Here is a 15,965-nt window from a genome sequence, read left to right as displayed (position 1 = left end):
CTGTTTTCATTTATTTTGATCTTTATCTTTTTCAATGGTGTTTTGTAGTCTCAGTGTATGAATGGAAGCATTTATTTTGTTAAATTTATTACTATTTTATTCTTTTTGATGCTATTATTTTTCTCCCAGGGCTGAGGACCGAACTCAGGGCCTTCCACATGCTAGGCAAGTGCTCTGCCAGTGAGCTAAATCCCCAAACTCCTTTTTGATGCTATTTTAAATGAAAGTTTTTACCTTTCATTTTCACATTGTTCATTGCTAAAGTGTAAAAATATATTGATATTTGTATATTGATCTTGTGTCCTACAAACTTTCTAAATTTAGTTGTTCCCAGTAGTTTTTTAAATAGACTATTTAGTGTTTTCTCTACATAAAAGACAATATAAGCTACAAATAAAGATAGTTTTTTTTTTCTCATTAGTGTGGATGCTTTTATTTTTTCTATTTCCTGAGTATCCAGATCTCCAGTACAGTATTAACTAGAAGAGGCAAGAAGTGACCTCTCTGGTTTTTTTTTTTTCTTGATAAGGAGGAAAATCCAGTCTTTCACCATTGTGTATGATATTAGTTTGAGGTTTTTGTAGATGAACTTTATCAGTTCAGGAAATTCCCCTGAGTATTTCTCTTGAAATAGCTTTGGTGGACAGGGCTGTAGTGTCAAAATGAATGATTTGTGAAAGTTCTTTTAGGACTTCACGTCCTTTCCATTATTTATAATAAGGTTGGAAACATTGCCCACTAAACACAGGTGTGTGTGTTCTTTCCCCTCACGCCCAGAAAAGACTGGATGTTACAGAAGAAACTCTTTTTTCTCTCTTTTCCTCTCTCCCAAGTATTTTCCCTAATTGCTACCCATATGAAAGCAAACAGTCAATTGTGGTGGGTAAATATAATAGCTTCTTACCATTCTATCCTTATGCTTGTAGGATGCAGTACATTTGTGCATGAATTTCTATCATACATATGCCATGGGTGTTATGTAAAATAAGCTGCAGGAAGTCAGGAAAGGTGTCAACTCCAGAAAAAGTACCTCAACAAACTTCTAAAAGGAAAAGACATTTATCAAATTCAACCAAGAATTTAGTTCCCAGAAGAATTGGCATATTAGGATTTGGTCGGCATTCTTGAAAAAGAATTACTGATTTGATGATGATTAAATGCACCAATATACTGCCAGATGCTAAGTGGTACCTTTAAGAAGCTGAGACCCAAAAGCCAATGAAGACTGGCCACCCAGGTAAAAAAAAAAAAAAGTCCCAGCCAAGGAAAACACAGCATGGTAGAGTTAACTGAATGGCGTTGGTGACTGTTTTCTGACTTGTTGTTGCCTGGTAGCTTGCCATTTTCCCCAGTGGACTGTATTCATCTCCCACTCTCAACTTCTAGCATTTTGCTTTTAGCTTTATGTAAAGGCTAAGGATCAATAATTACTGCCCTTGGCTGCCCCATGAATCTCTCCCTTAGATGGCAGAATAAAAACACTACATGTCCCCTGTTTTCTGGAACTGACCCTGCACACACCCCAGGTTTGACTCAGTCTTGCATTATTTGTGTATGGCTCACAATATGAAAAGCAAACTATAATGTTTTAAAAAATCTTTTAAAAAAAACATCTCATGTGATTTTTAAAGCCAAGTAATAAATGGGTTGCTGTGAGTCTTAATAGTTCCCCTCTTTGACTTGAAAACTAGATTTACTACTTATGATAGAAAAAAATTATTCTTGGTTTACTTTCATTCCCCCAAATCTAATATTTCAGGCAAGAATTTTCAGGGAAAAAAGGAACTTTAGAAGAACAAAGGATTTTCCTCAATTTCTGGTGAAACTGTAACCCAATAACACAGTAAGGAAAAGTTAGATAATTAGGAATTATCTCCTTTGCCCCAAAATGATATAATCTATTCCTAACTACTAATGACTGGTAGAAGGGAGGAGAGAAGGGATAGGAAAACAGGAAGAATTGGGATACACTGACAAACAATGCTATACTTTGTCAGGTCTTTGAGTGATTTTCATCAAGTACCATTGATCACTGATTGATATCAATATCTCCCTCACAGAGATATACTGTCCATCCTGGCCTGGAGAGTCCAGGAACCACTAGAAACAGAGGATAAGAGCTGAGGAGCTGCTTGGAACACTTGGCATAAAGGAAGAACTGAAAGCAAAGGGAGAGGATACTTGATGTGTAACTTGTCCTGTGCTAAACAATGAAGCAAAATAATCAAAAGGCAGGATGATTTTTACTAAGCCTTGATGAGATATCACACTGATAAGTTGTAAACAAAGTAGAGAACTTGCTCAGGTCTTGGGCTTCTGAGCTGGCTCTGTGGTGAGACAGCATATCCTCAGGGTTTCTCCTGTGACTCGCTAAGAATCCTAGGAGAGGAATTTTCCATTTTACTATTTGGTAATACAATTCACGTCCTAATTTTTGGGCAGTTTAAAGAATGGGCAGTAGCTAATGTCATGTAAAAGATGAAAAATGGAAACAATTAAGGAAATAATCACGAAACTCTAAAAGCCATTTCCAAGATTGAACCATAAAAACGTAGGCTAAATACTTAATAGCAATGATCAAGGAGAGGAGAATAAAGAAGACTTTACTGCAACCAAAAAGTCATTTCAGTTCTCACATGGGTGCCCTGAGAAAAATGAGGCTGTAACCCAAAGGAAATGTCAAGACTTGTTTCTTATTAAGTTATTTTTGAGGAAATTTGCGTTTGTGGGTTTATTCTGAGTAAATTTCCCCAGAGAAACATGTGAGGATGTAGAGTGTATAAATAGGGTCCACATGAGAAATTAAAATGACACCCAGAAATAAAATAGGGGTCAAATGGAAAGTCTGTGCAGGTGAACTGCTTTTTTAGTTCAGTGAATCTTCCCAATCTCTCTGATAGAAAATCTGATTTAATTTGAGGCAGGGAAGGGAGTGGGATATGGTAGCATGGAGGTTGAAGGAAATTCTAATGTCCTTAAAACCATGGACTAGAGAGGGAAATGAAGAATATAAAATTCATCTTTTGTTCTTCCATCTGGATTGTCCTGAACCATTTCCAAACAGAAGATACTTTCTCAGGAATTTTTCTCAGGGGGGGAAAAAAGATTACTCAGGCTCCAAATAGAGCCTGACTTCAGATGACTGACATAAAGGCCTTGGGAAGACCCTTAGGTAATGGACTTTAATTAAAACTGAGGAGTAGTGGGTTACCTAAGGTAGGAATAGAAGTGTCCATAAGTGCAATAATTTCAACATGTTAGGAAAATTAAAAATTCAATATTTTAGGAATACATATAACAAAATATAGTATACCATTAAGATTATCAGTAAGATTTTGCTTTTTCTTTTGAGGTACTGGGGATTAAACCCAACTCCTCCTCATGCTAGGCAAACACTCTACCACTAATAAATACCTCCAGCTCTTTTTATTTTTTTATTTGGCAAGAGGGTCTAGCTAAATTTCTCAGGTTGGCCTCAAACTTGAGGTCCTCTTCATTCAGCCTTCTAAATAGCTGAGATTATAAGTATGGACCACCACACCTGACTAACAAGAAATTTTTATCAAAAACTAGTCTTAGGGTTTAGGGTCAAGAACTCAGCACATGGATTCTGTATCTGTGAGCTCTAAGGGGAAGCAAGAGGTATCCAAAAATAGTTCCCTTCTATTGAAGAGGATACACTGCAGTGATCATTTCCGCTGATATTGTGGGGTTGTGTTAAGAGCTCCATGTTATGTGAGCCACAATTTATTCAGCTCATTATTTATTATGTAAGAATATATTGTTCCAATCAACTCGAGAGAATTTAAATGGTTTTAACCATTTAAGTTTTAACACATTTTATTACATACTGAATTATTATACTGCATGGTAATTAAACATGAATATTACACTTATTTTTTTTTCATTTCATTTTGTCATTTCTTGAACATTTAAAACCAAGGTCAGTTTATGTTCCTGATGCCAAGTACCTTTTAACCATCTATATTAGTCTGTTTTCTGTTACCATAACAAAATACTATAGGCTGGGTATTTAAAAAGAAAAGAAGTTTATTTAACTCATAGTTTTAGAGGCTGAAAATCCAAAGAGCACAGCACCAATTCTGGTGAGGGCCTCTAGCTACATCATCTTGGAAGAGGGTATCATAATGGCAAGAGCACTAGCAAGAGTAAAAGGTAATTAGGCAAGACAGGAAGCCAAAAGAGGGAGCACAGCCAGTCTGGTTAATTTTAAGCAACTGTTCAAACTTACCAAAGGGTACTATGAGAACTGCTTTAATCTATTCAGAGGAGAGTTGCCTCAGTGATATTCCACTACTAAGCTCAACAGCTTAAAGTCCTCCCTCCTCTATACCACCGCACAGAGGACCAAGGCTCCAACACATGAACTGCTGGGAGACAGACCACATCCAAACAATAGCATTATTATCCTTTTTTTCCCCATAACTTTTTAGTCATCTATGTGATTCAATTTCTTACCCTCAGTACCTGAGCCTATGCCCTAGAGCTGGGGATTTCTGTGTATTTTATCCCAACACATCTCTGCTCTTCCCTCATCCCATTCATTCTTGAAGATTTGAGCCAGCTGCATTTTTGCCCCCATTCCTGCTACTTATGAATTAGGCAAGGAAAGGCTTAACATGGCAGGAATCCTGGGGCATAAAATAAAATTGCAGACATCAACAGAAGGGCAACAGTAACATTACAATGTTGTAGATGGGAAAGAAAAAGATCAGAAATGGCAAATGGAAGGTGACAAGGGAAGTGGGATTCCCATAATTTAGATTCCTCTGTAAATTGTATTGGAGTACCAATGGCATGCCCTCTCTACAAGAGCAAACAAGCAAGAGGAGATGTGAAACAATAAGAAATATACAACTAGTCTGTGCATTCGCCCTGCCCTGTTTCCTAGCACACAGCTCCTAACCCCCTTGGAATTTCCTAAGCAATAAGTGTCTTTTTGCTTGCTCATGAAATAACTGATGACTAGGAGTTCCTGGATACACTCTAAATGTGGGCTGGTTACCTGGGGAACCAACAGTGTGATTAGAGGGTTGAAACTTTCATCCCCACCCACTGACCCTCAAAGAGGGGAGAGGTTTGGGGCTGAAGGTTGAGTTAATCACTGAGGGACAATGGTTTACTCAATCATGACAATGTAATGAAGCCTCCACAAAAACCCAAAGAGGGTTTGGAGAGGTCCAGGTTGCTAGGAAGTGCTAAGAGGGTGGCAGAACTCAAAACGGGAATGGAAAGTCCGTGCAACTCCTCCATACTGCCCTAGTCATCACTTCCAAACAGCTTTTCATCTGTATCTTTTGTAACATACTTGATAATAAACTGTTAAACATAACAAATAATAAACTTCTAAACTTGTAAACAAATTTCCCTGTGTTCTGTGAGGCATTCTAGCAAATGATCAAACCTGAGGAGGGGGTTTCAGGAACTTCTAATTTATAGCTGGTCAGTCAGAGGCAAGATTGGAATCTGAGCTTATTATTGGCATCTGAAATTGAGGAAAGTCTTGTGGAACTGAGCCCTTGACCTGTAGAATCCACACTAACTTTGGTTAGTGTCAGAATAGAGTTAAATTATAGGACTCCCAGTTGGTGTTAGAGAATTGGTCAATGTGGGAAAAAAACCATATACATTTTGATGACCTGAAGTGTTCTGTGTTGAGAGTATAGCAGGAGAAAACACTTGGTTTATTTTCCTGTTATGCAGGGGACCTCTTTGTAACTGTAATAGTTGCAAAGATCACCAAGACCCGCTCTGGGAATGAAAACGTTATTCTCTCCAGTTACAGCACTCAGCTGTCAGTCTTCTTAAGAATTGTCTGGGGCTGGGGTTGTGGCTCAGCAGTAGAGCACCCGACTAGCACAGGTGAGGCCCTGGGTTCGATCCTCAGCATGACATAAAAATAAATAAATAAAATAAAGGTATTATGTCCACCTGCAACTAAAAAATAAATATTAAAAAAAATTATCTGGGCTCAGGAGAACTGAACTGCCTGGCCCTTGACCACCCTCTTTCTTGTAGCATCTTACATCCAATGACTAGTCAAATATAAAGACCAGCTCCTTCACCCCAACAAGGGACATATCTGAAAATCCACCTCATCTTCAGAGTTCACTGTGGAGTCAGCTGAGGCTTTCTTTGAGCCTAGCTCCTCCCTCTATGCTTTCTTCCCTTCCCTTCAACAGGTGGTGAAGCCAGGGGTACTCCCCAAGACCTGTATACCAGCCTCCATTCCAGAGTCTGCCTCCTGGGGCCCCATCCTGTGGGACTGAGTGTGCATATCTATAAAACAGACCATGAGCACAGCAGCAAATGAAAAATAGATGGATTGGGCTTCAAAAGGTAAACCTTCACACATCAAAGGACATTATCAGCAGAGTGAAAAGGCAACCTGTGGAATGGAAGAAAATATTTACAAGCCATATATCTAATAAGGGATTAAAATCCAGAATATATAAAGAACTTCTACATCTCAGTGGTCAAAAAATCAAAACATGGGCAAAGGGTTTAAATAGACATTTGTCCAAATAAGATATACAGATGCCAGTAAACCCATAGAAAATGCTAACATCACTAATTATTAGGGAAATGCAATTCAAAATCACAAGAGATGCCACTTCATTCCCATTGGGATGGCCAGAAAATAAATGTTGGTGAAGATGTAGAGAAATTGGAACTCTAATGCATTGCTGATAAGAATGTAAATGGTACTGCTACTGTGGAAACCAAAAAAGCTTCCAAAGTAAGTCTAATATACAGCTAATATTGACAACTGCTATAATTAAACCCATGAAGTCCCACTAACCCAGATTTGCCTGCAAAGGTACTCAGTGTAATCATGGACCTTTAGAATTACAAGGAAACTGAAAGCACATCTGGTCCACAAACAGAATACAATTTTAGTGTATAACACAGCAATTTCACTTCTGAGCATATTCTCCAAATAATTTAAAACAGGGACTCAGATTTCTGTGCACCAATTTTACAACAAAATAATTCGCTGTAGCCAAAAGATGGGAACAGATCAAATACCATCAATAGATGAGGGGTAAACAACATGTGGTATGTACATACAATGGAATATTATTCAGCCTTAGAAAGGAAGGAAATTCTGACACATCCTACAACATGGATGAACATTGAGGGCATTAGGCTAAGTGAAATAACCAATCACAAAAGGCAAATACTGTGTGATTCTACTTGTATGAGGAACCTAGATAAGTCAAATTCATAGAGACATGAATTGGAATGGTATTTGCAAGGGGTTGGGGGAGGAAGGAATAGGGAATTAGTGTTCAGTGGGTACAGGGCTTTGGTTTGGGATAATGAAATTTCTGGAAATGGATGTTGCACAACAGTGTGTATAATTAATGCCTCTGAGCTGTGCACTTAAAAATGTGCACTTAAAGCTGTGCACTTAAAACTTAAAAACAGCGCTGAAGCTGTGGCTCAATGGTAGAGTGCCTGGCATGCGTGAGGCACTGGGTTTGATCCTCACATAAAAATAAAATAAAGGTATTGTGTGCACCTACAACTAAAAAAATGTATTTTTAAAAATGGTTAAAACAAAAAGTTTTTTGTATATTTTGCTTCAATAATATTTATTTAACTAAAAAATACAAGAGTGGGATACATACCTGTAATCCCAGCTTCTTGGGAGGCTAGGGGAAAAAGATGTTCAAGGCCAGCCTGCAAATTTAGCAAGACCCTGCGTCAAAATAAAATAAAAAGGATTGGGATGCAGTTCAGTAGTAGAGTGCCCCTGAGTTTAATCACCAACAGCAAAAAAAAAAAATAGCACCTAAGACCACATGTGCTTTCAGTTTCCTCGTAATTCTAAAGGTCCATGATTACACTAAATACCTTTGCAGCCAAATCTGGGTTAGTGGGACTTCAGGGGTTTAATTATAGCAGTTGTCATTATTAGCTGTATATTAGAACTACTTTGGAAGCTTTTTTTTTTTTTTTTTGAGTATGCCTTGACTACACGATAGTGATTCATATGTGATTGACTCTAAGCCTTGATACTTTTAAAAGCTGCTGGTGATACCAATATATAAACACAGTTAAGATTTACTGGGCTAGAAGAATACAGGCCATAGCTTCCCTGCTCACTTGCTATTATTGCCCCTGAGGATTTGGCCACCTGCTTATCTTTCTAGACTCATCTTTCTGACTCCTTCCTCCTACACACAGACAAACTATAACTGAACCACTTCTCTCCTGTCAAACCCTATCTGACTTCTGCCCCTTAGTTCATGTTTCCTCTGACGAGACCGCCTTCCTCAGACTGATGCCATCCTAGTGGACCCCTTCTTGGAAAACTTTCCCTCGGCATCCTCATGTGTGCCTCTGTTCCGAACTCTGGAAACATTTCATGTGACAGCCCCCATCCTGGGAACTTTGTGGATCTGCATACCTCACAGGGCAGCGAGCGAGTCTGCTTACCTGCTTTCCTAGTACAAGGTAGGAGCCAGGCACCAAGAAAATTGTTAATAGATATTTATCTAACAGATTTCTTTAATAAGAGATCATTCATTCATAATGAAATAGCATTTTTAAAGAAAATGCTTTGGGAAGAATTAGCATGCCTGTATAAACAAGGCGTTTTTTAAAAACCATTCACGGAACCATTATTATGTTTCATGGATTGTATTAGTGCTTTACTTGGAGTTTCTTATTGAATCTCCACAGCAACCCTAGGAGCAGATAGTATTAGCTCCATGTTAGAAGAGAAAATATTCAGTCAGGTAAAGAACCTGTCTGGGATCCCAGCTAGTGTGCAGCAGAGCTGGGAATTTCTTTGGAGATATAAGTGATGGTTCCTAATATGGGGAAAGGGGCAGAGCAAACATGTTAGAGATCAGTAGGAATCTAAAAGGAGGTGAGAGGCTCTTGTTACTGATAGGAAAAAAGGAGAGCCACAGACAGAAAAGACAAACTTTGACATTTTCCCTATTTTGCTCAGCCTTCAGATTAATTGAGTAGTTATTTAAATCACAAACACAAGACTGGAAGGTGGGCACTATGAAATTTATTCCTCAGATAAATTCAACTAAATTCAATCCAACAATATTTATTGAAGTTCTGTGGTTTCCAGAAACAGTGCAAGACATTAATGCCACACACAGATGACATAAGATCTTTGCCAACAGAGCTCTCACTCCAGTGGGGGGGATGAGAGGTGCACTATCAACAGATATACCATGTAAAATGGTATATTTCTTTTTTCTTGCAGTTCTGGGTGTTGAACCCAAGGCCTTGTATGTACTCTGCCACTGAGCTATATCATCATTCCAATGGTATGTATTCTTATAATCAACGTATGTGTTAAGAATTATGGAAGTACAAAGAAACTCAGTTTTCCAGAGAAACCAGGGAGGGTTTTACAGTAGAACTGGCATTTGAACTTGATGAATGAATAGAAGATCATGTGGAAAGTGAAAATGTAAAGTTTAGCAGTTGCAGAAGTATAACTAGTAGGTTAAAAACTAGCCATTGAGTCAGGATTATTGTGGCAGATATCTTAGTCTGTTTTGTACTTCTATAACAGAATCCCTAAGACTGAATAATTTATAAAGAATGGGGATTTATTTCTAATAGTTCTGAAAGTTGGGAAGTCCAGGGTTGAGGGTCATGTATCTGGTAAGGCCTTCTTCCTACATCATCCCATGGTTTAAGGTGGAAGGGCAAGAGCATTAGCAGGTGGTGGTGGAGGAGGAGGAGGAGGAAGAGGGAATTTTTCCTTTTATCAGGAGCCCACTCTTGAGAAAACAGCATTAATCTGTTCAAAAGGGCAGAGCCCTCATGACCAAATCACTCCTGAAAGGTCCTCCCTGTCAACAATATTGCACTGGGGATTAAGTTTCAACACATGAACTTTTGGGGACACACTGAAGCCATAGCAATGGGGGAAGAGAGGCAGGAGAGGGGAAAAGAGAGAGATATCTTTCCCTGTATTTTCAGTTTTCCTTTTGTAAGAGTTCTCTTTGTTCTCTCATTCAAGTCTCCAAAGATTCTATGTCCACTGCATCACTTCGCCTCCCAGAAGTGCTTTAATGTTATCTGGCAGTCAGGCATTCATTAAAAAAAATCAACAATATGTTATTCTGCTGTCTCCCTAACCTGACATTGTGGAAACCTGGGAATCTTGATTTTTCTCACTTTTTTTACTCCCTTTTCTCAATTGCTCAAGTTGTAAAGATTATTTTAAGACTATTAATTATAATTATCTAAATATTATTATATATAACCAAGAATCCCAGGTTTCTAGTTTAAACAACTAGGCAACTTGATTGAATTAACAAAACTAACATAGAAGTTAGTTAACATTCAGTTGTTGTTTTTATTTAATTTATTTTTTATTTGTTGTTATTTAATTAGTTTAATTAGTTATACATGAAAATAGAATACATTTATGCACTTTGATATATCATACATAGATGGGATATAATTTCTCATTTTTCTGAGTATACATACAGTCGAATCATAGTGGTCATGCATATATACATAAATAATAATGTCTATTTCGTTATACTATCTTTCCTATCCCCACATCCCCTCCCCTCCCCTATCACATAGAATGTAAAGTAACAGGGACATTCAACTAGAGCAGAAATCATATAGTAGGTATGATGATGTGATCCAAGATGCCATACATCTGGGAGGCAAAGTGGTATGGAGTAAAATCACTACGGTATTCGCGCTGGTCTTCACACTAACCCTATACATGCTTTTTTCCAACCCCTTCCAGAGGAGAAGGGAGGACAATGGGCAGAAGGACCATCCCTCTCAGCTTATTCATACCTGGATTTCCTTGCAGGTGTAACATATCCTTTCACTTTAGAATAGAGCAAAAGGTCAATGAAATTCATTAATTCCTAACTAATAACCAGTTGATTAAATTAAAATGATGTCCTTTCCTATTTTGAAAAGATGAAGGAATCAAAACAGTAGGGGAAATTTGAATATTGAAATTGGATAAACAGTTGGGAGAGTTGTTTAAAATTAGAAATTAAGCACTAGAGCTGTTGCTCAGTGGTAGAGTGCTTGCCTAGCATGTGTGAGGTGCTGGGTTCAATCCTTAGTACCACATAAAAGTAGATTAAATAAAGGCATTCTGTCCATCTACAACTACAAAGAAAAGAGAGAGAGAGAGAGAGAAGTTTAAAACAAAAGTGAAGAATGAATATACAGAAAGCACTTCAGTTTTGGCCTTGAGTGGGTTTCCAGTATTTGACACATTAACTACATGTAAGATGTTTGTTGTAAGATGCCATTGTTGGCAGCTATACATCTAGAAATTTTTGAAACTGTTGTTATGTTGACTTTGTTCTAAATGAGTGTTGTTCTCTGAGAATTTCAGAACCATCCTAGAACCAACCCAGGAACTTTGTTCTCTGAGAGTTTCAGAACCTTCCAAAATGCCAGAGCTTCCCAGACATTATTGCAATTCAACACACAGAAAGGCACTGTATGCAAGATGCCACACACCACCAAGATGCCAGGGAGTGAGATGAATAAAAGTAGCCCGGCCCTAAGTGTGCTTCCAGTGTGGGAGACTTGGAGGTGGCTAAGGGGTGCATATAGAAGATGAGAGTGAGGGAGGTGATGGCCACATAAACAAGTATATTTACAAATTCCCCAGAATGACTGGAGCCTTGACCTAGTTGCAGCCATTATGTAATCACTGAAACAAGTCCAGCTAAATTATTCAAAAATCTCCAAATGCCAATTCCTTTTAATTTTAAATAACAAGCATCCTTGAGAGGGATGATTTTCAGAACAATGACTAAGGGAAAATATTTTTCCAGCAGGGTTTTTGCACAGGAAAAATTTCATTGCTTCCATCCCTACATCCCACACCCCACATTCCATACCCCTTGGTGTAAAAATATTTGTATTTAAATAATTTTAAATGTCATGCATTTCTAATTAAAACCAATTCTGTGCTCAGAAGAACAGAGATTACTTACTTTAAATAAATGAAAAAAACTAAATTTTCCTCAAAGGAAAATTTCATGAGATTCAACGGTAGTTTAAGTGTAATGAATTTAATCCCATTGATTACAAGTGGTCTCTGGTGATTACTGATGTCCCAGCTGCCTCCTGCAGCAGGAGTATATAGGACTCTCCAGATATTCTTTCCTTTATCTCTTATCCTTCCTACCTTTAAGTACCCAAGGACTGCTTTTGCACAAAATATTTCAGTTCCCTTGAGAACTGCCCTTCTTCTGTAATACCACAGCCTATTTCTTTATTTTCTGCCCAGCCAGAAAACTGCATTCCCTTGCCCACAGTGATTGGTTCAGGAATGGAAACATCTGAAGACAAGTCAATCAAAACCTATATCAAAGAAGTAGTAAAGATGAGGAGGGGTAACTTCCTGATGACTTTATGGTACTCCCTGGATTCCACTCTCCCTGTCATGACTAATTCCATGTTTCAGAAACACCAGTCTACCTGTTGTTGTGGGTTTTGGGGGTCTTTTTGTTTCTTTTTTTTATTGTGTCTGATGCTTATTTTTACATATGATTACATTTGTCTGTAGACTTTGGGTAAAGCAGATTACTCTCCATAATGTGGGAGGCCCTCATTTAATCAGTTGAAGGCCTTAAGTTCAAAGACTGAAGTTTCCCAGAGTACTACAGAGTACAATATAGAACCTTGATTGAGCCTAATGCCCTGCATAATTTGGACTCAAGACTGTAACATCAACTGTTAATCTGAATTTCCAGCCTGCTGGCCCACTCTGTAAGTTGCCCTTGTAAACACAAGTGAATTCCTTAAAATATCACCCCTCATGGATTCTGTTTCTCTGGAGAACCCCAATTAATGCACTGACAATGTACTTTATCTTTGAATTATCCAATGTCTTACTTTTGTGTTTGTTTTAGCTAGCTTGAATAAAGTTTCCACCTGAAACTAAGAGTTGAACAGTCCAGAGTATAAATGGATGGAGTCCCCTATAGGTTAATTTTTTTATTGGTTGTTCAAAACATTATAAAACTCTTGACATATCATATTTCATACATTACATATACTGCAGTGCTAGAGATCAGATCCAGCATGCTAAGCACATGCCCTGCCTCTGAGCTATACACCAGCCCTAAGCAAACAATTTCTATTCTGGCACTCCAGGCTTGGAACCTACTCTAGTGAGTTCTCTTTCCTTCTCCCATATTTTCTAGTTAGTTTTTAACCTATTGCTTCCTTCTCCTTGAAGAGTAAATAAACAAGAAACAAGAATTAGAAACAACAGAAAAAGAAAGGAAGTAGAGAAAGAGTGTTTTTAAATAACAGTGTTAAAAATGACACATGCATTGTTTTCTCTGACATATAGAACGAAGATAAACACAAAAAGTAATTTTCTCAGGTTCCAGTTGTTTTTTATCACTCAGACAGAATGGTGCTCCATAGAGCATGAGGAACATTGTGCTATTGCAAACTCTCTGTACCAGAGCAGGAGGAAGCCAGTGCATCTGACTCTTGCCAAAGACAGTTCTTCCAAGGGAACCTAGGATGGCGGGAATGGGGTTCTTTCAGGAGGCCAGTGATTGTGTGTAGACAACTTGCCTAAGGGACCCTGACAACAGTCCCACATGCCATCTCTGTCATGCTTGCTATAGGTCAGACACCTACTCTTTTTTTCTTTTTCTTTCCACATTTTTTTTATTGGTATGTAGTAGTTGTACATAATAATGGGACTGACCTCTAATCCTGAAAATTTCCAGCATGGTCCCTGGTTCGTGAAGATTCGTGAGCACCAGGCTTGTTGCAGTGGGTAATAGCATGTAGCTCCTATATAGCCAAGTAAATAAGTACCAGATTAGAGGCCCAGCACCTACATAAAACATACAGATTCTTAAAAAAAAAAAAATTAAAGTTTTAAATGAATTAACAATGTTACTACTACTGATACTTGACATATTACTAATAAATCAGTAGGAAATTTGGGAAAAGATGATGAAAATTTTATGGGCCAGAAAGAATATATTTTGTCCAGATCTCATTGGAAATCACAGACATTTCATGAGTTTTCCTCTGATTCTTCCAGACCTGCCAAGGAGAAAATAAAAGGTTATCCCAGAGCTTCAGCTTTTCTCTCATCTACTTGATGCCAAGTAGTAAAATGAGAGAAAATGGAATTCTCACCATATTTGAATCATATAAGTCAGAGGTTTGGCTTTATAAAAATCCAGCCTGTCTTTTGCACTTACCATACAAAGTTATTGTATTACCATAAAAGTGACTGGTTTTCATTTCTCTCTCTGTGTGTTTGTATATAATATATATATTTATTATATATAATATATGCATATTTATTATATAAAAATATTCTGTGTAAGTGTATATATATATTTATATGTAAATGAGAAACCAAAAACATTTATGGTAATCTTCATTAATATTAAAATAATGGAGAAAAGATGAGTATAGCATGATTTTTATACATCTGATTTAATGCTAAAATAAAAATCTACTTAAAATGGGCCCAACTCCTGGCCTACTGTGTCCAAAAAATGTTATTTGAAATAAATTGTACTCTATTAACAAAACAAAACCCACCACTTGTAATATTTTTCTGTTTTTCGGAGCAAAATACAAGTCAAGATAAGATGTATACTGTGAAGAAGACTATGTCCCTAAGCTTCAGATTAAACTATATTAATTTCTAGCCACTCTTTATATATATATATATACATTTATTTATTGATGCCTAGGATGGAACCCAGTGCCTCACACATGCTAGGCAAGGGCTTCACGACTGAGCTACAATCCCAGCCCCTCTAGTCACTCTTTAGATATGAGGTTTGCTCATAAGGTTATTTGGTAAAGTCAGTATTGTATGCAAACTACAATTTGCAGGTAGTAAAATGCTTTATGCCTGTGTGACAACATTGTAAAATGGATCTAGATAACTTCAAAATGCAAACAAAAAATAGTTGCTCTAATAACTAGTTTAATTTGAGAACTGGAGTAAAATATAACTTTTTCTCCTAAAATGTGTTTTCCATGGTGCATCAAAGCAGTTTGCAAAGCTTGGGGGGAAGAAAAAAATACCACCTGATACAATATTCAGTGGAAGGCCAGCAGTGCTACAAGTTATGAAAACAATGAATGGATCACTAACATTCTTCAAGGTAAAGGCTCGAATCATTGACAATATACCACAGAGAAGCAGTTATCAATTACAGTTTAAAATAATATGTGTAAAATTGGCTTGCTTTGGAATAAGATCAATTTCCTAAAAAACACTTGTAAGCATCTTTGACTAAATTCCATAAATAGAATAATTTCTAGAATAAATATATGGAGAAAGAATCATTTTCTATTCTCTCTCTCTCTCTCTCTCTCTCTCTCTTCTCTTCTCTTCTCTTAAATCTCACTAAAGGTCCTCAATCCAGAGGAAAGCAGTGGTTTTCAATGGGGGGTTTTTAGCACCCCACCCTCCAGACATTTGGAAACATCTAGAAACATTTTTTGTTGACACATGGAAGTGAGGACAAGGGTAAAAGGAAGGTGCTACTGGTATCTAGTAGGAAGAGGTCAGGGATACCGCTAAATATCCTATAATGCACCAGCCAGTCCCACAACAGAATTATCTGGTTGCAAATATCAATAATTCAGAGACTGAGAAACACTGGTCTAAGGGTACAACAGCCCTTTGAAACCCACATAAACTGGGGGAATTGCAGATTAGCAGGTATAGCAAAGAAATTCAATTTTCAAATTGGATGTGAGAGGAAATCTCAGAACTGTTTTGATTCTTTGCCCTACCCCATCTTCTCAAGTAAAATTCTAAAAGAAACATTATGGTAAATAATCAGAAGGATTGTCTATTTTATGCCACAGTTTTTCAAAGTGTGGCCTGTGCCTTAGCCTGGGATTTCTGGCAATCATAGTAGACACTCTGTTAGTTTTCTCCTTGGTCCTGAAAGTTCTTA

At 37.5% G+C, this 15,965-nt stretch overlaps 1 long non-coding RNA gene across 7 annotated transcripts in view; it reads left to right on the top strand.

Annotated features, from left to right (window-relative positions):
* LOC131424279 (uncharacterized) overlaps window positions 1–15,965 on the top strand; it is a 48,286-nt gene that overhangs the window by 21,826 nt on the left and 10,495 nt on the right. For 2 of the 7 annotated variants that reach the window (XR_009227044.1, XR_009227040.1), the window contains exons 2-5: window positions 6,204–6,360; window positions 8,274–8,484; window positions 9,257–9,320; window positions 15,051–15,161. This is a non-coding gene — a long non-coding RNA (uncharacterized LOC131424279). Of the gene's footprint in view, window positions 1–6,203; window positions 6,361–8,273; window positions 8,485–9,256; window positions 9,321–12,289; window positions 12,772–15,047; window positions 15,162–15,965 lie in introns of all 7 variants that reach the window. The other 5 variants (XR_009227043.1, XR_009227039.1, XR_009227042.1 and 2 more) reach the window with 4 other exon arrangements.

The sequence above is a fragment of the Marmota monax genome, unplaced genomic scaffold (assembly GCF_021218885.2).
Source record: "Marmota monax isolate L192 unplaced genomic scaffold, Marmota_monax_Labrador192_F-V1.1 WCK01_AAM20220418_F8-fsc00007, whole genome shotgun sequence".
NCBI lineage: Eukaryota > Metazoa > Chordata > Mammalia > Rodentia > Sciuridae > Marmota > Marmota monax.
The sequence above is the reverse complement of the archived record's forward strand: the minus strand, read 5'-3'. Positions and strand labels throughout refer to the sequence as shown.